Source organism: Ranitomeya imitator, chromosome 2 (assembly GCF_032444005.1).
Source record: "Ranitomeya imitator isolate aRanImi1 chromosome 2, aRanImi1.pri, whole genome shotgun sequence".
NCBI classification, from domain to species: Eukaryota; Metazoa; Chordata; class Amphibia; order Anura; family Dendrobatidae; genus Ranitomeya; species Ranitomeya imitator.
Genome location: NC_091283.1, coordinates 330,855,337 through 330,879,448, shown reverse-complemented (window position 1 = coordinate 330,879,448; position 24,112 = coordinate 330,855,337). Strand labels below are relative to the sequence as shown.

General features: G+C 45.9%; 1 pseudogene; it reads left to right on the top strand.

The window, feature by feature from the left end:
• The window catches only part of LOC138663578 (zinc finger protein 271-like), an 80,982-nt pseudogene that overhangs the window by 23,457 nt on the left and 33,413 nt on the right, over positions 1–24,112 (top strand).

Genomic DNA, 24,112 nt, shown 5'->3' with positions numbered 1-24,112 from the left:
CATGAAATGGCAACCGCTAATTATTCCAGCATATTTTACATAAAAAAAATCAAATGGCGCTCCTTCCCTTCCGAGCACTGCCATGTGCACAAAAAGTAGATTTCCGCCAGAAATGGGGTATCGGCATGCTCAGAAGAAATTCCGCACAACAAAATATATGGTCCATTTTCTCTTGCTACCCTTGCGAAAGTTAAAAAAAAAAAAAGGTCTAAAGGAAATTTTTTGTGAAAGAAAAGTAAATGTTTATATTTTCCTTCCACATTCCAAAAATTTCTGTGAAGCACCTGAAGGGTTAATAATCTTCTTGGATATGGTTTTGAGCACCTTGAGGTGTGCAGTTTTTAGAATGGTGTCACTTTTGGGCATTTTCTGTCATATTGGCCCCTCAAAGTTACTTCAAATGTGATGTGGTCCCTAAAAAAATGGTTTTGCTAGTTTTGTTGTTAAAATTGAGAAATCGCTGGTCAACTCTTAACCCTTACAAGAGTCTAAGGAAAAAAAATATGTTTCCAAAATTGTGCTGATGTAAAGTAGACATATGGGAAATGTAATTTATTAACTATTTTGTGTGATTTGACTCTCTAATTTAAGGGCATAAAAATTAGAAGTCTGAAAATTGCAAAATGTTCGCCAAATTTCCGTTTTGTTTTCACAAATAAACGCAAGTCATGTCGAAGAAATTTTACTGTTCTCATTTAGGCGAAAACTTGCTTAGTCTCAAAGGGGTTAAGTCCAGAAATCTCCCTACTGAGCATGCTCGTGATGTGGCGACATCAAATTGGTGGTTGGTCGTCAGCTGCTCTGGTGATGTGGCAGTTTCGGATTGGTCCATGGGCAAGGTCCTATCTGACTGGACTTGAGCTGCACGTGTTAAAGGTTCTTAGAGGTGCACACCAGTGCACTAGTATTAACCTAATCTCGTTTGAGTGTACTTTGCAACTGTGTGGTCTGTGTCAGCTGGTGCTCAGGGTCGGCTGATAGTGGAACGTCTGCCAGGGCCGTGAGGTACTCGGTACCGGGTCCGGTACTTAAAGGTGATGTCTCGGTGGCTGCGACCTGGTCCGTGGCCCTGGGCGCCAAAGTAAAAGGGATAGTCTTTAAAGGGGTTTTGAGAATAAAGTTTGTGATGTCACCTGTGGTATTCGGTCAGAGGGTACCAACGCTGCTTAAAGGGGTCCTCTGGGGTTATGTTATGGCAGCTAAGATGGTATAACTTCCCCCAGGTTGAGTCCCCAGGGCTCCTGGTGTGTAGAGGAGGAAGGTGAGTGGTGCATTAACCCCTTCCCGACCCTTGACGCATACGCTGCGTCATGAAAGTCGGTGCCATTCCGACCCATGACGCAGCATATGCGTCATGGAAAGATTGCGTCCCTGCAGATCGGGTGAAAGGGTTAACTCCCATTTCACCCGATCTGCAGGGACAGGGGGAGTGGTAGTTTAGCCCAGAGGGGGTGGCTTCACCCCCTCGTGGCTACGATCGCTCTGATTGGCAGTTTCACTTTCAACAGCCAATCAGAGCGATTTGTAATATTTCACCTAAAAAAATGGTGAAATATTACAATCCAGCCATGGCCGATGCTACAATATCATCGGCCATGGCTGGACACACTAATGTGCACCCACCCCACTCCTCCGATCGCCCCCCCAGCCCCCCGATCTGTGGTCTGCTCCCCTCGGTCCTGTGCTCCGCTCCCCCGTCCTCCTGCCCGCTCCCCCCGTGCTCCAATCACACCCCCCCGCACTCCGATCCCCCCCCCGCACAGCGATCCCCCCCCGCACAGCGATTCCCCCCCCCCGTGCTCCGATCCACCCGCCCGCACAGCGATCCCCCACTCCGTGCTCCAATCCACCCCACGTGTTCCGATCCACCCCCCCGTGCTCCGACGCCCCCCCCGTGCCCTGATCTCCCCCCCCTTATACTTACCTGGCCTCCCGGGGACCGTCCGTCTTCTTTCCTGAGCGCCGCCATCTTCCAAAATGGCGGGCGCATGTGCAGTGCGCCTGCCGAATCTGCCGGCCGAATCTGCCGGCCGGCAGATTCGTTCCAGAGTGAATTTTGATCACTGAGATAGGTTATATCTCAGTGATCAAAATAAAAAAAAAAGTAAATGACCCCCCCCCCCCCCTTTGTCACCCCCATAGGTAGGGACAATAAAAAAAATAAAAAATTTTTTTTTTTCACTAAGGTTGGTGTAAGAACTAGGGTTAGGGGTAGGGTTAGGGTTAGGGGTAGGGTTAGGGTTAGGGGTAGGGTTAGGGTTAGGGTTTCGGTATGTGCACACGTATTCTGGTCCTCTGCGGATTTTTCCGCTGCGGATTTGATAAATCTGCAGTGCTAAACCGCTGCGGATTTATGGCGGATTTACCATGTTTTTTCTGCGCATTTCACTGCGGTTTTACAATTGCGATTTTCTATTTGAGCAGTTGTAAAACCGCTGCGGAATCCGCAGAAAGAAGTGACATGCTGCGGAATGTAAACTGCTGCGTTTCCGTGCAGTTTTTCTGCAGCATGTGTACAGCGATTTTTGTTTCCCATAGGTTTACATTGAACTGTAAACTCATGGGAAACTGCTGCGGATCCGCAGCGTTTTCCGCAGCGTGTGCACATACCTTTAGAATTAGGCTATGTGCACACGGTGCGGATTGGCCGCTGCGGATCCGCAGCAGAGTTCCATCAGGTTTACAGTACCATGTAAACATATGGAAAGCCAAATCCGCTGTGCCCATGGTGCGGAAAATACCGCGCGGGAACGCTGCGTTGTATTTTCCGCAGCATGTCAATTCTTTGTGCGGATTCCGCAGCGTTTTACACCTGTTCCTCAATAGGAATCCGCAGGTGAAATCCGCACAAAAAACACTGGAAATCCGCGGTAAATCCGCATCAAAAATGATGCTGAAAAATCTCATACGAATCCGCAACGTTGGCACATAGCCTTAGGGCTAGGGTTGGGTTGGAATTAGGGTTGTGGTTAGGGTTAGGGGTGTGTTGGGGTTACGGGTGTGTTGGGGTTAGGGTTGTGATTAGGGTTACGGCTACAGTTGGGATAAGGGTTAGGGGTGTGTTGGAGTTAGAATTGAGGGGTTTCCACAGTTTAGGCACATCAGGGGGTCTCCAAACGCAACATGGCGCCACCATTGATTCCAGCCAATCTTGTATTCAAAAATTCAAATGGTGCTCCCTCACTTCCGAGCCCCGACGTGCACCCAAACAGTGGTTTACCCCCACATATGGGGTACCAGCATACTCAGGACAAACTGCGCAACAATTACTGGGGTCCAATTTCTCCTGTTACCCTTGTGAAAATAAAGAAATGCTTGCTAAAACATCATTTTTGAGGAAAGAAAAATGATTTTTTATTTTCACGGCTCTGCGTTGTAAACGTCTGTGAAGCACTTGGGGGTTCAAAGTGCTCACCACATATCTAGATAAGTTCCTTGGGGGGTCTAGTTTCTAAAATGGGGTCACTTGTGGGGGGTTTCTACTGTTTAGGCACACCAGGGGCTCTGCAAACACAATGTGACGCCCACACACCATTCCATCAAAGTCAGCATTTCAAAAGTCACTACTTCCCTTCTGAGCCCCGACGTGTGCCCAAACAGTGGTTTACCCCCACATATGGGGTATCAGCGTACTCAGGAGAAACTGGACAACAACTTTTGGGATCCAATTTCTCCTGTTACCCTTGAGAAAATAAAAAATTCTGGGCTAAATAATTATTTTTGAGGAAAGAAAACGTATTTATTATTTTCACGGCTCTGCATTATAAACTTCTATGAAGCACTTGGGGGTTCAAAGTGCTCACCACACATCTAGATAAGTTCCTTTCGGGGTCTAGTTTCCAAAATGGGGTCACTTGTGGGGGGTTTCTACTGTTAAGCCACATCAGGGGCTCTGCAAACGCAACGTGACGCCCACAGAGCAGTCCATCAAAGTCTGCATTTCAAAATGTCACTACTTCACTTCCGAGCCCCGGCATGTGCCCAAACAGTGGTTTACCCCCACATATGGGGTATCAGCGTACTCAGGAGAAACTGGACAACAACTTTTGGGGTCAAATTTCTCCTGTTACCCTTTGTAAAATAAAAAATTGCAGGCTAAAAGATCATTTTTGAGAAAATAATTTTTTTTTTTTATTTTCATGGCTCTGCGTTATAAACTTCTGTGAAGCACCTGGGGGTTCAAAGTCCTCACCACACATCTAGATTAGTTCCTTTGGGGGTCTAGTTTCCAAAATGGGGTCATTTCTGGGGAATCTCCAATGTTTAGGCACACAAGGGCTCTCCAAACATGACATGGTGTCCGCTAATGATTGGAGCTAATTTTCCATTTAAAAAGCCAAATGGCGTGCCATCCCTTCCGAGCCCTGCCGTGCGCCCAAACAGTGGTTTACCCCCACATATGGGGTATCAGCGTACTCAGGACAAACTGAACAACAATATTTGGGGTCCAATTTCTCCTATTATCCTTGGCAAAATAGGAAATTCCAGGCTAAAAAATCATTTTTGAGGAAAGAAAAATTATTTTTTATTTTCATGGCTCTGCGTTATAAACTTCTGTGAAGCACCTGGGGGTTTAAAGTGCTCAATATGCATCTAGATAAGTTCCTTGGGGGGTCTAGTTTCCAAAATGGGGTCATTTGTGGGGGAGCTCCAATGCATAGGCACACAGGGGCTCTCCAAACGCGACATGGTGTCCGCTAACAGTTGGAGCTAATTTTCCATTCAAAAAGTCAAATGGCGCGCCTTCCCTTCCGAGCCCTGCCGTGTGCCCAAACAGTGGTTTACCCCCACATATGAGGTATCGGCGTACTCGGGAGAAATTGCCCAACAAATTTTATGATCCATTTTATCCTACTGCCCATGTGAAAATGAAAAAATTGAGGCGAAAATAATTTTTTTGTGAAAAAAAAGTACTTTTTCATTTTTACAGATCAATTTGTGAAGCACCTGAGGGTTTAAAGTGCTCACTAGGCATCTAGATAAGTTCCTTGGGGCGTCTAGTTTCCAAAATGGGGTCACTTGTGGGGGAGCTCCAATTTTTAGGCACACGGGAGCTCTCCAAACGTGACATGGTGTCCGCTAAAGAGTGGAGCCAATTTTTGATTCAAAAAGTCAAATGGCGCTCCTTCCCTTCCAAGCCCTGCCGTGCGCCCAAACAATGGTTTACCCCCACATATGAGGTATCAGCGTACTCAGGACAAATTGGACAACAACTTTCGTGGTTCAGTTTATCCTTTTACCATTGGGAAAATAAAAAAATTGTTGCTAAAAGATAATTTTTGTGACTAAAAAGTTAAATGTTCATTTTTTCCTTCCATGTTGCTTCTGCTGCTGTGAAGCACCTGAAGGGTTAATAAACTTCTTGAATGTGGTTTTGAGTACCTTGAGGGGTGCAGTTTTTAGAATGGTGTCACTTTTGGGTATTTTCAGCCATATAGACCCCTCAAACTGACTTCAAATGTGAGGTGGTCCCTAAAAAAAATGGTTTTGTAAATTTCGTTGTAAAAATGACAAATCACTGGTCAAATTTTAACCCTTATAACTTCCTAACAAAAAAAAATTTTGTTTCCAAAATTGTGCTGATGTAAAGTAAACATGTGGGAAATGTTATTTATTAACTATTTTGTGTCACATATCTCTCTGGTTTAACAGAATAAAAATTCAAAATGTGAAAATTGCGAAATTTTCAAAATTTTCGCCAAATTTCCGTTTTTATCACAAATAAACGCAGAATTTATTGACCTAAATTTACCACTAACATGAAGCCCAATATGTCACGAAAAAACAATCTCAGAATCGCTAGGATCCGTTGAAGCGTTCCTGAGTTATTACCTCATAAAGGGACACTGGTCAGAATTGCAAAAAACGGCAAGGTCTTTAAGGTCAAAATAGGCTGGGTCATGAAGGGGTTAAAGAATGGAGGACACAGGTTTTCAGTATCTTTACCTGGTTTACTGAAATATTCAAACATCCACAGTCCAGGGCACCAGATCACAAGGACAGGCAGGGTCCAGCTGGCTTGGAAGCAAGTTCAGAGTCCCCTTTACCAGATGGAGTAAAAAGCCTTCCTACTAGTGCAGTGGTGTAGTCCCTTGCTGCCTGTGGCTTTTGTCAAGGTCCTCACTGTTCTCTCTGTCCTCTTCTTTCCAGGAGCTGCAGCAGTTTCTCATGGCTGCACGGCCCCTCTGCTTTCTTTTCCTCAGTCTCTCTGACAGGAATTCACTCTCAGACTGGCTGACTTTCCCTCCAGACCACAATATATATAGGGGAGCTACCCATAAGCTGGATCAGAGCTCCCCCTTCTGGCCTAAAGTGTGAACATGTTGTATGCTTGTGTTACCTGATAGAGAAGATCTTCCCTCTCTTCCAAGTGTGGCATCACTCTCCCCGTGAGGAAAGCAATGCCACTGTAACAACCAGGACCCTGTGGTGTCACACTAGCCATGAGAATTGCGGCACCTCTGGAGAGGAATTTGTTCCTATGGATTCAGGGCTGACTTATAGCCACTAGAATTCTGGCACATCTGTATAGGAGTTGTTTGAGTGTTGTTGCTGATTGTCTGACCACTGTTGCTACCAGCTCCGTTGGTGGGTTTCGATCCCCTGCGAAGCAAACAGGGATCGTGTCTAGCGTCATATCTTTCGTTGCTGTGTGCGAGTGACGTGCTCTATTGCAGAGCATCAGCTTCGTTACTGTGTGTGAGTGACACTACTTAGTGTGCTGCTCACTGAGTGACTTTTAACTCAGTGCGAGCAAGCAATCGGTCACTGCATTTGCCGTCATTGTTCAGATTAGCTGCAGTTTTACATCTCTGCATGGTGGACCCCAGGATGTGATTGCGCTTCCTCATTAAATCTAGTGAAATCCGCCAACCCTAACAGTGTCTTCTGCTTTTTATGTTTTTGTTGTTTTTTTTGCCAGAATTGTTGAAGCCAAGTTTCTTTTGAAACATTTTAATATCTGCTTTTTCTGGTGTTTTTCTTGTAACATGGGAAGCCTAAGACCAGAAATAAACCCCATAAAACACTGTACATGGGATCAAACCATTTCTATCCGCAGTGTTTGTGCAAACAAAAAAGCTTTTATAAAAGCCTCAAACTTCTGTGTTTGAATCAGACCTGAGATCTAACGTGATAGAAGATTACAGTGCGGGGAAGACGGGAAACCTTCATATAGACGACCAGTGGTGATGGAGTCAGCGATGGACTCTGGCTAAATATGTTTCTAGAGCCGTAGTAGAAGATGAAGATGTCGTCCTCATCATGAAGTAGTTATTTCTCCTGTCATGTGTAATGAATATCTCCTGCAGTATTGCTAATGCCGATTCCAGTGTCGGTAAATGAGACGAGAATTAGCGTTATGGAAGATGAGTCTATGAGGAACGTATTCAGCTGCCGACTCCAAGGGAGAAACTGCTTGTTGTCTGTGGCCTAAATATATAGGATTTATTAGTGGATGTAAAGAAGAGAACGAAATACTGTAAAATAATAAATCTCCTCATGTGTTTCCCTTATTAGCTCCAGTAATTGTATTATTACACAGGATTTTTATGATGTTACATCGGCTCATCTTCTTCTCATTCAGGTCTCTACAATATCAGATCCTCTCAGTGAAGATCTTCTATATATGAGAATTTTCCTGATTTACCCATCAAAGATGGATATGGACAGAGACAAGATGGTGGAGAGGATATTACACCTCACCCTAGAGATCCTCTTCCGGCTTACTGGAGAGGTGAGAGATTCTGATGACGTCACATTACATCATTCTTATCTATGGGAATAACAGATGGACAGAACTGGAGAGGTGAGGACTCTGGAAATGTCTGTAGTGAGATTTATTAATGTGTCTCTCCATAACCAGGATTACACAGTAGTGCAGAAGACCTCTAGTGAGCGCTGTCAGGACCCTGTGTCTGAGGGATGGGGAAGACCACTAAACCCAATCAAGGGGCCTCCAACTCACCCCTTCATACGTGAGGATATTGACTACCAGAAGATCCTAGAACTTGCCTACAAGATGATTGAGCTGCTTACTAGAGAGGTGACATTGCTGGAAATGCTGGGACATTATACAGTAAAGCTATGAAGGGATCGGGGATGACGGTATCATTGTATGTGTCAGGTTCCTATAAAATGTCAGGATGTCGCTGTCTATTTCTCCATGGAGGAGTGGGAGTATTTAGAAGGACACAAAGATGTGTACAAGGACATCATGATGGAGGTTCCCCAGCCTCTCACATCACCAGGTAATAGACAGTACTAAATACACATGTCCTATAATTATCTGTATGTAAAGAATGAATTCAGTCCCTGTATGTGTTTCCCCCAGTTCTATCCAGTAAGAGGACAACACCAGAGAGATGTCCCCGTCCTCTTCTTCCACAGGACTGTAAACAAGAAGATCCCAATGTTCCTCAGGATCATCAGGTAGTTGGAGAGAAGGTGTCATGAGATGTCTCCTTTGATATGTAAATAGCTGTGAAGGTCTTGTGCTCAGTCTTGTTTTATCCACTAGTATTATAACGTCATGGCTGAAACTGTTGGCATCATTAAAATTGTGAAGCAGAAAGTGAAGTATTTCTCCCCAAAAAATAATTGCAATTATACTTGCTCTGATATACACTTCTATTTCCTTTGTGTGTATTGTAACAACACAAAAAATGAGAAAAAATGGCAAATTTTGCATAATTCTCCCAATAAAACCCAAAATGGGCTGGGCAAAACTATTTGCACCATCAACTTAACCCCTTCCCGACCCATGACGCCACGTAGGCGTCATGAAAGTCGGTGCCAATCCGACCCATGACGCCTATGTGGCGTCATGGAAAGATCGCGTCCCTGCAGATCCGGTGAAAGGGTTAACTCCCATTTCACCCGATCTGCAGGGACAGGGGGAGTGGTAGTTTAGCCCAGGGGGGGTGGCTTCACCCCCTCGTGGCTACGATCGCTCTGATTGGCTGTTGAAAGTGAAACTGCCAATCAGAGCGATTTGTAATATTTCACCTATTATAACGGGTGAAATATTACAATCCAGCCATGGCCGATGCTGCAATATCATCGGCCATGGCTGGAAATACTAATGTGCCCCCACCACACCCCACCGATCGCCCCCCCAGCCCCCCGATCTGTCCGGTACACTGCTCCGGCTCCCCTCCATCCAGTGCTCCGCTCCCCCCGTGCTCTTGTCCGCTCCCCCCGTGCTCCAATCACCCCCCCCCATGCTCCAATCACCCCCCCTGCATTCCGATCCACCCCCCCGTGCTCCGTTCCACCCCCCCGTGCTCCGTTCCAGCCCCCCCGTGCTCCGTTCCACGCCCCCCGTGCTCCGTTCCACGCCTGCCGCGCTCCGATTCCCCACCCCCGTGCTCCGATCCCCCACGCCATCATACTTACCGATCCTGCCGGGGTCCCGTCCGTCTTCTCCCTGAGCGCCGCCATCTTCCAAAATGGCGGGCGCATGCGCAGTGCGCCCGCCGAATCTGCCGGCCGGCAGATTCGTTCCAAAGTGCATTTTGATCACTGAGATAGATTATATCTCAGTGATCAAAATAAAAAAAATAATAAATGACCCCCCCCCTTTGTCACCCCCATAGGTAGGGACAATAAAAAAATAAAGAAATTTTTTTTTTCCACTAATGTTAGAATAGGGTTAGGGTTAGGGTTAGGGTTAGGGGTAGGGGTAGGGTTAGGGGTAGGGTTAGGGGTAGGGTTAGGGCTAGGGTTAGGGTTTCGGTATGTGCACACGTATTCTGGTCCTCTGCGGATTTTTCCGCTGCGGATTTGATAAATCCGCAGTGCTAAACCGCTGCGGATTTATGGCGGATTTACCGCGTTTTTTTCTGCGCATTTCACTGCGGTTTTACAATTGCGATTTTCTATTTGAGCAGTTGTAAAACCGCTGCAGAATCCGCACAAAGAAGTGACATGCTGCGGAATGTAAACCGCTGCGTTTCCGTGCAGTTTTTCCACAGCATGTGTACAGCGATTTTTGTTTCCCATAGGTCTACATTGAACTGTAAACTCATGGGAAACTGCTGCGGATCCGCAGCGTTTTCCGCAGTGTGTGCACATACCTTTAGAATTAGGCCATGTGCCCACACTGCGGATTGGCCGCTGCGGATTCGCAGCAGTATTCCATCAGGTTTACAGTACCATGTAAATATATGAAAAACCAAATCCGCTGTGCCCATGGTGCAGAAAATACCGCGCGGAAACGCTGCGTTGTATTTTCCGCAGCATGTCAATTCTTTGTGCGGATTCCGCGACGTTTTACACCTGTTCCTCAATAGGAATCCGCAGGTGAAATCCGCACAAAAAACACTGGAAATCCGCGGAAAATCCGCAGGTAAAACGCAGTGCCTTTTACCCGCGGATTTTTCAAAAATGGTGCGGAAATATCTCACACGAATCCGCAACGTGGGCACATAGCCTTAGGGTTAGGGTTGGAATTAGGGTTGTGGTTAGGGTTGTGATTAGGGTTATGGCTACAGTTGGGATTAGGGTTAGGGGTGTGTTGGGGTTAGTGTTGGAGGTAGAATTGAGGGGTTACCACTGTTTAGGCACATCAGGGGTCTCCAAACGCAACATGGCGCCACCATTGATTCCAGCCAATCTCGTATTCAAAAAGTCAAATGGTGCTCCCTCACTTCCGAGCCCTGACGTGTGCCCAAACAGTGGTTTACCCCCACATATGGGGTATCAGTGTACTCAGGATAAACTGCGCAACAATTACTGGGGTCCAATTTCTCCTGTTACCCTTATGAATCTAAAAAAATGCTTGCTAAAACATCATTTTTGAGGAAAGAAAAATGATTTTTTATTTTCACGGCTCTGCGTTGTAAACGTCTGTGAAGCACTTGGGGGTTCAAAGTGCTCACCACATATCTAGATAAGTTCCTTGGGGGGTCTAGTTTCTAAAATGTGGTCACTTGTGGGGGGTTTCTACTGTTTAGGCACACCAGGGGCTCTGCAAACGCAATGTGACGCCCGCAGACCATTCCATCAAAGTCTGCATTTCAAAAGTCACTACTTCCCTTCTGAGCCCCGACGTGTGCCCAAACAGTGGTTTACCCCCACACATGGGGTATCAGCGTACTCAGGAGAAACTGGACAACAACTATTGGGGTCCAATTTCTCCTGTTACCCTTGGGAAAATAAAAAATTCTGGGCTAAATAATTATTTTTGAGGAAAGAAAACGTATTTATTATTTTCACGGCTCTGCATTATAAACTTCTATGAAGCACTTGGGGGTTCAAAGTGCTCACCACACATCTAGATAAGTTCCTTTCGGGGTCTAGTTTCCAAAATGGGGTCACTTGTGGGGGGTTTCTACTGTTTAGGCACATCAAGGGCTCTGCAAACGCAACGTGACGCCCGCAGAGCATTCCATCAAAGTCTGCATTTCAAAACGTCACTACTTCACTTCCGAGCCCCGGCATGTGACCAAACAGTGATTTACCCCCACATATGGGGTATCAGCGTACTCAGGAGAAACTGGACAACAACTTTTGGGGTCAAATTTCTCCTGTTACCCTTGGGAAAATAAAAAATTGCAGGCTAAAAGATCATTTTTGAGAAAATAATTTTTTTTTTTATTTTCATGGCTCTGCGTTATAAACTTCTGTGAAGCACTTGGGGGTTCAAAGTCCTCACCACACATCTAGATTAGTTCCTTTGGGGGTCTAGTTTCCAAAATGGGGTCATTTCTGGGGGATCTCCAATGTTTAGGCACACAGGGGCTCTCCAAACGTGACATGGTGTCCGCTAATGATTGGAGCTAATTTTCCATTTAAAAAGCCAAATGGCGTGCCATCCCTTCCGAGCCCTGCCGTGCGCCCAAACAGTGGTTTACCCCCACATATGGGGTATCAGCGTACTCAGGACAAACTGGACAACAATATTTGGGGTCCAATTTCTCCTATTATCCTTGGCAAAATAGGAAATTCCAGGCTAAAAAATCATTTTTGAGGAAAGAAAAATTATTTTTTATTTTCATGGCTCTGCGTTATAAACTTCTGTGAAGCACCTGGGGGTTTAAAGTGTTCAATATGCATCTAGATAAGTTCCTTTGGGGGTCTAGTTTCCAAAATGGGGTCACTTGTGGGAGAGCTCCAATGTTTAGGCACACAGGGGCTCTCCAAACGCGACATGGTGTCCGCTAACAATTGGAACTAATTTTCCATTCAAAAAGTCAAATGGCGCGCCTTCCCTTCCGAGCCCTGCCGAGTGCCCAAACAGTGGTTTACCCCCACATATGAGGTATCGGCGTACTCGGGAGAAATTGCCCAACATATCTTATGATCCATTTTATCCTACTGCCCATGTGAAAATGAAAAAATTGAGGCGAAAAAATTGTTTTTGTGAAAAAAAAGTACTTTTTCATTTTTACAGATGAATTTGTGAAGCACCTGAGGGTTTAAAGTGCTCACTAGGCATCTAAATAAGTTCCTTGGGGGGTCTAGTTTCCAAAATGGGGTCACTTGTGGGGGAGCGCCAATGTTTAGGCACACAGGAGCTATCCAAACGCGACATGGTGTCCGCTAACGATGGAAATAATTTTTCATTCAAAAAGTCAAATGGCGCTCCTTCCCTTCCGAGCCTTACCATGTGCCCAAACAGTGGTTTACCCCCACATGTGAGGTATTGGTGTACTCAGGAGAAATTGCCCAACACATTTTAGGATCCATTTTATCCTGTTGCCCATGTGAAAATGAAAAAATTGAGGCTAAAAGAATTTTTTTGTGAAAAAAAAGTACTTTTTCATTTTTACGGATAAATTTGTGAAGCACCTGGGGGTTCAAAGTGCTCACTATGCATCTAGATAAGTTCCTTGGGGCGTCTAGTTTCCAAAATGGGGTCACTTGTGGGGGAGCTCCAATTTTTAGGCACACGGGTGCTCTCCAAACGTGACATGGTGTCCGCTAAAGAGTGGAGCCAATTTTTGATTCAAAAAGTCAAATGGCGCTCCTTCCCTTCCAAGCCCTGCCGTGCGCCCAAACAGTGGTTTACCCCCACATATGAGGTATCAGCGTACTCAGGACAAATTGGACAACAACTTTCGTGGTTCAGTTTCTCCTTTTACCATTGGGAAACAATGAAACAAAAAAATTGTTGCTAAAAGATCATTTTTGTGACTAAAAAGTTAAATGTTCATTTTTTCCTTCCATGTTGCTTCTGCTGCTGTGAAGCACCTGAAGGGTTAATAAACTTCTTGAATGTGGTTTTGAGTACCTTGAGGGGTGCAGTTTTTAAAATGGTGTCACTTTTGGGTATTTTCAGCCATATAGACCCCTCAAACTGACTTCAAATGTGAGGTGCTCCCTAAAAAAAATGGTTTTGTAAATTTCTTTGTAAAAATGACAAATCGCTGGTCAAATTTTAACACTTATAACTTCCTAACAAAAAAAAATTTTGTTTCCAAAATTGTGCTGATGTAAAGTAAACATGTGGGAAATGTTATTTATTAACTATTTTGTGTCACATATCTCTCTGGTTTAACAGAATAAAAATTCAAAATGTGAAAATTGCGAAATTTTCTAAATTTTCGCCAAATTTCCGTTTTTATCACAAATAAACGCAGAATTTATTGACCTAAATTTACCACTAACATGAAGCCCAATATGTCACGAAAAAACAATCTCAGAACCGCTAGGATCCGCTGAAGCGTTCCTGAGTTATTACCTCATAAAGGGACACTGGTCAGAATTGCATAAAACGGCAAGGTCTTTAAGGTCAAAATAGGCTGGGTCATGAAGGGGTTAATATTTGCTTGTACATTTTTTGGAATAAATAACTGCAATCACTTCCTATAACTATCAACAAGCTTCTTACAACTCTCAACTAGAGTTTTGGACCACTCTTCTATTGCAACCTGCTACAGGTCTCTCATGTTTGAAGGTTGCCTTCTCCCAAGGGCAATTTTAAGATCTCTCCACAGGTGTTGCATGCTATTGAGACTAGGACTCATTGCTGGCCACTAGAGATGAGCGACCTTGACCTTTTTAGAGTCGAGCCGGGTTTCGCGAAACCCGACTATCTCAAAAGTCGGGTCGAGTGAAATCGGCCGAATATGACGTAAAGTCGGGATCGACCGAAACACGAAACCCAATGCAAGTCAATGGGGCAGCATAGTCGGCAGTGAGTGGGGGCCAGGAAAACACCTAGAGTGCCCATTTTAATGTCAAAACCATCCATTCTTCTTAATGAAGCTTGTCAAGCGTAATTTACCTTATAATAATTGGAAGGCATTTGAAATTGGGGTTTATTTGGCTAAAGTTGTGGTGGGTAGGGCTGGTTCAAGTAATTAGTGGGCCCAGGAAATCTGGACCACGTCACGGCAGTGGAGCAGGGAGAGGTAAGTATTTCAACTTTGCAAGTGCTGTGAACCTGAGCAAGCAGGGGGGGCCCACTCGTTGGCATTGGCACTGGCACAGGGCCCTTCAAAGTACAGCGGTGTGTTTGCACGGCGGGGGCGCCTCCCACCGGCAGCAACACTTTTGCGTACTATGAGAGGCCCTGTGCCAGTGACGTCGCCAACAAGTATTCCTCCCCCCACCTGATGAAGGAACCTGCACTTTCATCTGCACCTTCCTGTTTGTCCCCGTGTAAGGTGGTATGGTATGCGGGAAGGGGGACCTGACTTTCAGCAGGGTCACAATCTTGCAGTGTAGCGTGCACGGGAAATGTTGCGTTATGGGTCAATGTACCAGCAGACTCATCTATCACTGGCTGGGCAATGGGCAGGATGAGGAGGAAACACAGATATAGGCCCAAAGAATAAAGTGGGCTAAATGCAGTTCAAAATTGGTAACACAGGACTAATCAGGGGGCATTGCAGTGGAGGACAACTGGAATGAGAGGCTGACACAGAGAGTAGGCCCAAATCAGTAAGTAGTCGAAATGCAGTTCAAAATTGGCAACCGTAGTAAACAGGCGGCACAGCTTTGTTCAGTGGAGGAGAACAGCAAGGAGTGGCAGACACCGATAGTAGGCCCCAACCCAACTAGTAGGCCAAATGCAGTCTAACATTAACAACTACTTAACGAGCGCCTGAAAACGGAATTTCAGGACAGGAAACCAGGAGAACAGCAAGGAGCGGCAGACACCGATAGTAGGCCCCAAACCAACTAGTACGCCAAATGCAGTTGTTCCGTTTAACCACAATTTAATGAGAGCCTGAAGATAGAAGTTCAGGAAAGGCAACCTGGAGAACACCTTGGAGTGGAACACACCATCTCTCTACACCCCATACCCAATTTGTAGGCCTAATGCAGCGTAGTTTCCAACAACTACTAAACGAGAGCATGATGATCGAAGCATTGGCGAGGAAACCTGGGGAACACCTTGGAGTGGAACACACCATCTCTCTACAGTGGAACACACCATCTCTCTACACCCCATACCCAATTTGTAGGCCTAATGCAGCGTAGTTTCCAACAACTACTAAACGAGAGCCGGAAGATCGAAGCTCAGGAAAGGCAACCTGGGGAACACCTTGGAGTGGAACACACCATCTCTCTACACCCCATTCCCAATTTGTAGGCCCAATGCAGCGTAGTTTCCAACAACTACTAAACGAGAGCATGATGATCGAAGCTCAGGAAAGGCAACCTGGGGAACACCTTGGAGTGGAACACACCATCTCTCTACACCCCATACCCAATTTGTAGGCCTAATGCAGCGTAGTTTCCAACAACTACTAAACGAGAGCATGATGATCGAAGCATTGGCGAGGAAACCTGGGGAACACCTTGGAGTGGAACACACCATCTCTCTACAGTGGAACACACCATCTCTCTACACCCCATACCCAATTTGTAGGCCCAATGCAGCGTAGTTTCCAACAACTACTAAACGAGAGCATGATGATCGAAGCATTGGCGAGGAAACCTGGGGAACACCTTGGAGTGGAACACACCATCTCTCTACACCCCATACCCAATTTGTAGGCCTAATGCAGCATAGTTTCCAACAACTACTAAACGAGAGCCGGAAGATCGAAGCTCAGGAAAGGCAACCTGGAGAACACCTTGGAGTGGATCACACCATCTCTCTACACCCCATACCCAATTTGTAGGCCTAATGCAGCGTAGTTTCCAACAACTACTAAACGAGAGCCGGAAGATCGAAGCTCAGGAAAGGCAACCTGGGGAACACCTTGGAGTGGAACACACCATCTCTCTACACCCCATACCCAATTTGTAGGCCCAATGCAGCGTAGTTTCCAACAACTACTAAACGAGAGCATGATGATCGAAGCATTGGCGAGGAAACCTGGGGAACACCTTGGAGTGGAACACACCATCTCTCTACACCCCATACCCAATTTGTAGGCCTAATGCAGCGTAGTTTCCAACAACTACTAAACGAGAGCATGATGATCGAAGCATTGGCGAGGAAACCTGGGGAACACCTTGGAGTGGAACACACCATCTCTCTACAGTGGAACACACCATCTCTCTACACCCCATACCCAATTTGTAGGCCTAATGCAGCGTAGTTTCCAACAACTACTAATCGAGAGCCGGAAGATCGAAGCTCAGGAAAGGCAACCTGGAGAACACCTTGGAGTGGAACACACCATCTCTCTACACCCCATACCCAATTTGTAGGCCTAATGCAGCGTAGTTTCCAACAACTACTAAACGAGAGCCGGAAGATCGAAGCTCGGGAAAGGCAACCTGGGGAACACCTTGGAGTGTAACAAACCCTCTCTCTACACAACGGAAGGGCTGATTCTTAGGAAGGAAGGCTGTCGGAAAGAAGCAGGGCGCGTCCGAGGGTGATTATATTCTTATTAGGTATATACTCACCCTCGGACGCGCCCTGCTTCTTTATTTGTAATGAATGTTTATTTGCAATGTGGTTTTGACTTACTCTATTTTTTTGGTAAATAATGATTTTATTATTTTCATTGTTTTGCATCTTCTTGGCAATAATATAAAGAAGACGCGACAGGACAACACTCGGTGGATGCCATATCTGTGTTTAAAATTGAAAAAAACCTTTCAGTTAACTACTTGCAGGAGAAAGTTATTGTAGCTGGTGGCCATTTTTAGTACTGTACCAGATTTTTGTTGTATGTGTTTGTTTTTAATGTTGAAATGTCTGCATTTGATATCTCTCCAGTATTTTCTTTTTTATAAGCAAAATACTTATTTTTATATTTTCTGATGTTGGTTCCAGGGGTACACGGGCAGCAGTGGTGTGGTCAGTGGAGGCCTAGTGGAAGGAGTCACCGCAGACAGGCATCGAAGGCCTAAAATAATACACATGGCTGTAGGCAATTTTAAATTGGTTCCAGGGGTACACGGGCAGCAGTGGTGTGGTCAGTGGAGGCCTAGTGGAAGGAGTGACCGCAGACAGGCATCGAAGGCCTAAAATAATAACACATGGCTGTAGGCAATTTTAAATTGGTTCCAGGGGTACACGGGCAGCAGTGGTGTGGTCAGTGGAGGCCTAGTGGAAGGAGTGACCGCAGACAGGCATCGAAGGCCTAAAATAATAACACATGGCTGTAGGCAATTTTAAATTGGTTCCAGGGGTACACGGGCAGCAGTGGTGTGGTCAGTGGAGGCCTAGTGGAAGGAGTGACCGCAGACAGGCATCGAAGGCCTAAAATAATAACACATGGCTGTAGGCAATTTTAAATTGGTTCCAGGGGTACACGGGCAGCAGTGGTGTGGTCAGTGGAGGCCTAGTGGAAGGAGTGACCGCAGACAGGCATCGAAGGCCTAAAATAATAACACATGGCTGTAGGCAATTTTAAATTGGTTCCAGGGGTACACGGGCAGCAGTGGTGTGGTCAGTGGAGGCCTAGTGGAAGGAGTGACTGCAGACAGGCATCGAAGGCCTAAAATAATAACACATGGCTGTAGGCAATTTTAAATTGGTTCCAGGGGTACACGGGCAGCAGTGGTGTGGTCAGTGGAGGCCTAGTGGAAGGAGTGACCGCAGACAGGCATCGAAGGCCTAAAATAATAACACATGGCTGTAGGCAATTTTAAATTGGTTACAGGGGTACACGGGCAGCAGTGGTGTGGTCAGTGGAGGCCTAGTGGAAGGAGTGACCACAGACAGGCATCGAAGGCCTAACATAACAAAAATGTCAATACAATGGTATTGTCAGTGGCAGGCATTGAAGGATGTCAGCGCATAGACTAAACATTGGTAGAGCTGTGAGATAATTTTGCAAGTGGTAGAGCACTGTTTGAGCTGGGTGGAGTGAACTGTCTTGTGGCCGGCGGTACAGGCCCAGGGCCCCTCATATTACAACGGTGTGTCTGACGTTGGGTGCGCACCACCACCGCCAGAGACACTTTATTGTACTAGGAGGGACCCAGTGGCAGTGCCGTCGACCAAAAGTGGGCTCACCCACCTCTTCAGACAAACTGCACTCTCACGGGTGCTGTCGCCAAGTGTCGATACCACGGCCCCGTGTGGGGAGTTTGGCCATTTAGTGAGGTGTAAACATGTCGTATGCTGGACAATCAGGTGCAGAAAATTACGAGATTGGAAAAGGCATTCAGAATAGTCCACAGGCAAGACCTTTTCATAGGAAAGCTAGGTGTCAGCCGGGCAAGGTGGGGCAAAAGATTTCGAAATCCAGTTGTGGTTCATTTTAATGAAGGTTAGATCATCTACATTTTGGGTAGCCAGACGAGTCCTTTTTTCTGTTAGTATTGAACCTGCAGCACTGAATACTCTTTCTGATAGGACACTAGCTGCCGGGCAAGCAAGCTCCTGCAATGCATATTCTGCCAATTCTGGCCAGGTGTCTAATTTTGATGCCCAGTAATCAAATGGGAATGACGGTTGAGGGAGAACATCGATAAGGGATGAAAAATAGTTTGTAACCATACTGGACAAATGTTGTCTCCTGTCACTTTGAATTGATGCTGCAGTACCTGTCCTGTCTGCGGTCATAGCAAAATCACTCCACAACCTGGTCAGAAAACCCCTCTGGCCAACGCCACTTCTGATTTCTGCCCCTCTAACTCCTCTGGTCTGCTGGCCCCTGCAGCTCGTGTGAGAACGATCACGGGCGCTGTGTGCAGGGAATGCCAGAAGCAAACGGTCAACAAGAGTTGATTGTTTGGTTGCTAATATTAGTTCCAAGTTCTCATGTGGCATTATATTTTGCAATTTGCCTTTATAGCGAGGATCAAGGAGGCAGGCCAACCAGTAATCGTCATCATTCATCATTTTAGTTATGCGTGTGTCCCTTTTGAGGATACGTAAGGCATAATCCGCCATGTGGGCCAAAGTTCCAGTTCTCAAATCTGCGGTTGTGCTTGGTTGAGGGGCAGTTTCAGGCAAATCCACGTCACTTGTGTCCCTCAAAAAACCAGAACCCGGCCTTGCCGCGCCACCAATTTCCAGTGGCCCCGGAAAAGCTTCCTCATTAAAAATATAATCATCCCCATCATCCTCGTCGTCCTCCTCCTCCTCTTCGCCCGCTACCTCGTCCTGTACACTGCCCTGGCCAGACAATGGCTGACTGTCATCAAGGCTTTCCTCTTCCTCAGCTGCAGACGCCTGATCCTTTATGTGCGTCAAACTTTGCATCAGCAGACGCATTAGGGGGATGCTCATGCTTATTATGGCGTTGTCTGCACTAACCAGCCGTGTGCATTCCTCAAAACACTGAAGGACTTGACACATGTCTTGAATCTTCGACCACTGCACACCTGACAACTCCATGTCTGCCATCCTACTGCCTGCCCATGTATGTGTATGTGTATACCACAAAAACATAACAGCCCGCCTCTGTTCACACAGTCTCTGAAGCATGTGCAGTGTTGAGTTCCACCTTGTTGCAACGTCTATGATTAGGCGATGCTGGGGAAGGTTCAAAGAACGCTGATAGGTCTGCATACGGCTGGAGTGTACGGGCGAACGGCGGATATGTGAGCAAAGTCCACGCACTTTCAGGAGCAGGTCGGATAACCCCGGATAACTTTTCAGGAAGCACTGCACCACCAGGTTTAAGGTGTGAGCCAGGCAAGGAATGTGTTTCAGTTGGGAAAGGGAGATGGCAGCCATGAAATTCCTTCCGTTATCACTCACTACCTTGCCTGCCTCAAGATCTACAGTGCCCAGCCACGACTGCGTTTCTTTCTGCAAGAACTCGGACAGAACTTCCGCTGTGTGTCTGTTGTCGCCCAAACACTTCATAGCCAATACAGCCTGCTGACGTTTGCCAGTAGCTGCCCCATAATGGGAGACCTGGTGTGCAACAGTGGCAGCTGCGGATGGAGTGGTTGTGCGACTGCGGTCTGTGGACGAGCTCTCGCTTCTGCAGGAGGACGAAGAGGAGGAGGAGGTGGTGCGAACGGCTACAGCCAATTGTTTCCTAGACCGTGGGCTAGGCAGAACTGTCCCAAACTTGCTGTCCCCTGTGGACCCTGCATCCACCACATTCACCCAGTGTGCCGTGATGGACACGTAACGTCCCTGGCCATGCCTACTGGTCCATGCATCTGTTGTCAGGTGCACCTTTGTGCTCACAGATTGCCTGAGTGCATGGACGATGCGCTCTTTAACATGCTGGTGGAGGGCTGGGATGGCTTTTCTGGAAAAAAAGTGTCGACTGGGTAGCTCGTAGCGTGGTACAGTGTAGTCCATCAGGGCTTTGAAAGCTTCGCTTTCAACTAACCGGTAGGGCATCATCTCTAACGAGATTAGTCTAGCTATGTGTGCGTTCAAACCCTGTGTACGCGGATGCGAGGCTAAGTACTTCCTTTTTCTAACCATAGTCTCATGTAGGGTGAGCTGGACTGGAGATCGTGGAACTAGCGGGGTGCCGGTGGACATGGCAGACTGAGAGACGGTGGGAGATGGTATTGTTGCCGCCGGTGCCCTAGATGCAGTGTTTCCTACTACGAAACTGGTGATTCCCTGACCCTGACTGCTTTGGCCTGGCAAAGAAACCTGCACAGATACTGCAGGTGGTGCGGAAAATGGTGGCCCTACACTGCCGGAAGGGATGTTGCGTTGCTGACTAGCTTCATTGGCCGAGGGTGCTACAACCTTAAGGGACGTTTGGTAGTTAGTCCAGGCTTGCAAATGCATGGTGGTTAAATGTCTATGCATGCAACTTGTATTGAGACTTTTCAGATTCTGTCCTCTGCTTAAGGTAGTTGAACATTTTTGACAGATGACTTTGCGCTGATCAATTGGATGTTGTTTAAAAAAATGCCAGACTGCACTCTTTCTAGCATCGGATACCTTTTCAGGCATTGCAGACTGAGCTTTAACCGGATGGCCACGCTGTCCTCCAACAGGTTTTGGCTTTGCCACGCGTTTTGGGCAAGATACGGGCCCGGCAGATGGAACCTGTTGCGATGTTGATGCCTGCTGCGGCCCCTCCTCCTCCGCTTCAGAACTGCTGCCGCCTGCACCCTGTTCCCCCAATGGCTGCCAATCGGGGTCAAGAACTGGGTCATCTATTACCTCTTCTTGTAGCTCGTGTGCAACTTCGTCTGTGTCACCGTGTCGGTCGGTGGTATAGCGTTCGTGATGGGGCAACATAGTCTCATCAGGGTCTGATTCTTGATCAGCACCCTGCGAGGGCAATGTTGTGGTCTGAGTCAAAGGACCAGCATAGTAGTCTGGCTGTGGCTGTGCATCAGTGCACTCCATGTCAGATTCAACTTGTAATGGGCATGGACTGTTAACTGCTTCACTTTCTAAGCCAGGGACGGTATGTGTAAAGAGCTCCATGGAGTAACCCGTTGTGTCGCCTGCTGCATTCTTCTCTGTTGTTGTTTTTGCTGAAGAGGACAAGGAAGCGACTTGTCCCTGACCGTGAACATCCACTAACGACGCGCTGCTTTTACATTTACCAGTTTCACGAGAGGAGGCAAAAGAGCTAGAGGCTGAGTCAGCAAGATAAGCCAAAACTTGCTCTTGCTGCTCCGGCTTTAAAAGCGGTTTTCCTACTCCCAGAAAAGGGAGCGTTTGAGGCCTTGTGTAGCCTGACGACGAACCTGGCTCCACAGCTCCAGACTTAGGTGCAATATTTTTTTTCCCACGACCAGCTGATGCTCCACCACTACCACTACCCTCATTACCAGCTGACAATGAACGCCCCCGGCCACGACCTCTTCCACCAGACTTCCTCATTGTTTTAAAAACGTAAACAAACTAACGGTATTTGTTGCTGTCACACAAATTACACGGTGAGCTATAACTTCAGTATGATTTAGCTACCCCTTTACAGGTGAGTGAGACCACAACGAAAATCAGGCACAATGTTACACACTCTGTTGTTGGTGGCAACAAATGAGAGAGATGCCACACACGCAGGACTGTCACTGAAGCACAAATGTAAATATTAATCTCCCACTGATTTGATTTTTTTTTTTTTTTTTAAGGGAGACTTTAGGAAAAAAAAATAATAGAATAAAATGATTTTTTCAGGAAGAATTTAGAAACCAAATAAAATAAAATGATTTTTTCAGGGAGAATTTAGAAAACAAATAAAACAAAAAAAGGCTTTCTATGGCCCACTGAGTGAGAGATGACGCACACAGGAGTCAGGAGTGGCACACAAGCCCAGAGGCCAATATTTATCTCCCACTGATTGATGTAGTGATTTTTTCAGGTAGATTTTGGAACCCAAATCAAGCTAAAAAAATAATAGGCTTTCTATGGCCCACAATTGGAGAGAGAGAGAGAGATGGCACACCCAGGAGTCAAGACTGGCACACAAGCAGAAAGGGCAATATTAATCTCCCACTGATTTGTTTTTGTTTTTTTCAGGGAGACTTTAGGAAAAAAAAATAATAGAATAAAATGATTTTTTCAGGAAGAATTTAGAAACCAAATAAAATAAAATAATTTTTTCAGGGAGAATTTAGAAAACAAATAAAACAAAAAAAGGCTTTCTATGGCCCACTGAGTGAGAGATGACGCACACAGGAGTCAGGAGTGGCACACAAGCCCAGAGGCCAATATTTATCTCCCACTTTTTTTTTTTTGTTCCAGGGAAAATTTATAAACCCAATAAAAAAAATAATAAATAGGCTTTCTATGGCCCACTATCTGAGAGACAGAGAGAGATGGCACGCTTAGGACTGGCACACAAGCCCAAAGGCCAATATTAATCTCCCTTTTTTTTTTTAAGGGAGAATTTATAAAACCAAAAAAAAAATAAATAAATAGGCTTTCTATGGCCCACTATTTGTGAGAGAGATGGCACGCTCAGGACTGGCACACAAGCCCAGAGGCCAATATTAATCTCCCACTTTTTTTTTTTTTTCCAGGGAAAATTTATAAACCCAATAAAAAAAAATAAAAATAAATAGGCTTTCTATGGCCCACTATCTGAGAGAGAGAGATGGCACGCTTAGGACTGGCACACAAGCCCAAAGGCCAATATTAATCTCCCACTGATTGATTTATTGATTTTTTCAGGTAGAATTTAGAACCCAAATAAAGCAAAAAAAAAAAAAAATGGGCTTTCTATGGCCCACTGAGTGAGTGATGATGCACACAGGAGTCAGGAGTGGCACACAAGCCCTGAGGCCAATATTTTTCTCCCACTGATTGATGTAGTGATTTTTTCAGGTAGATTTTAGAACCAAAATCAAGCAAAAAAATAAATAGGCTTTCTATGGCCCACTATCTGAGAGAGAGAGATGGCACGCTTAGGACTGGCACACAAGTCCAAAGGCCAATATTAATCTCCCACTGATTGATTTATTGATTTTTTCAGGTAGAATTTAGAACCCAAATAAAGCAAAAAAAAAAAAAAAAATGGGCTTTCTATGGCCCACTGAGTGAGTGATGATGCACACAGGAGTCAGGAGTGGCACACAAGCCCTGAGGCCAATATTTTTCTCCCACTGATTGATGTAGTGATTTTTTCAGGTAGATTTTAGAACCAAAATCAAGCAAAAAAATAAATAGGCTTTCTATGGCCCACTGAGTGAGAGATGGCACACACAGGAGTCAAGAGTGGCACACAAGCCCTGAGGCCAATATTTTTCTCCCACTGATTGATGTAGTGATTTTTTCAGGTAGATTTTATAACCCAAATCAAGCAAAAAAATAAATAGGCTTTCTATGGCCCACTGAGTGAGAGATGACACAGACAGGGATGGC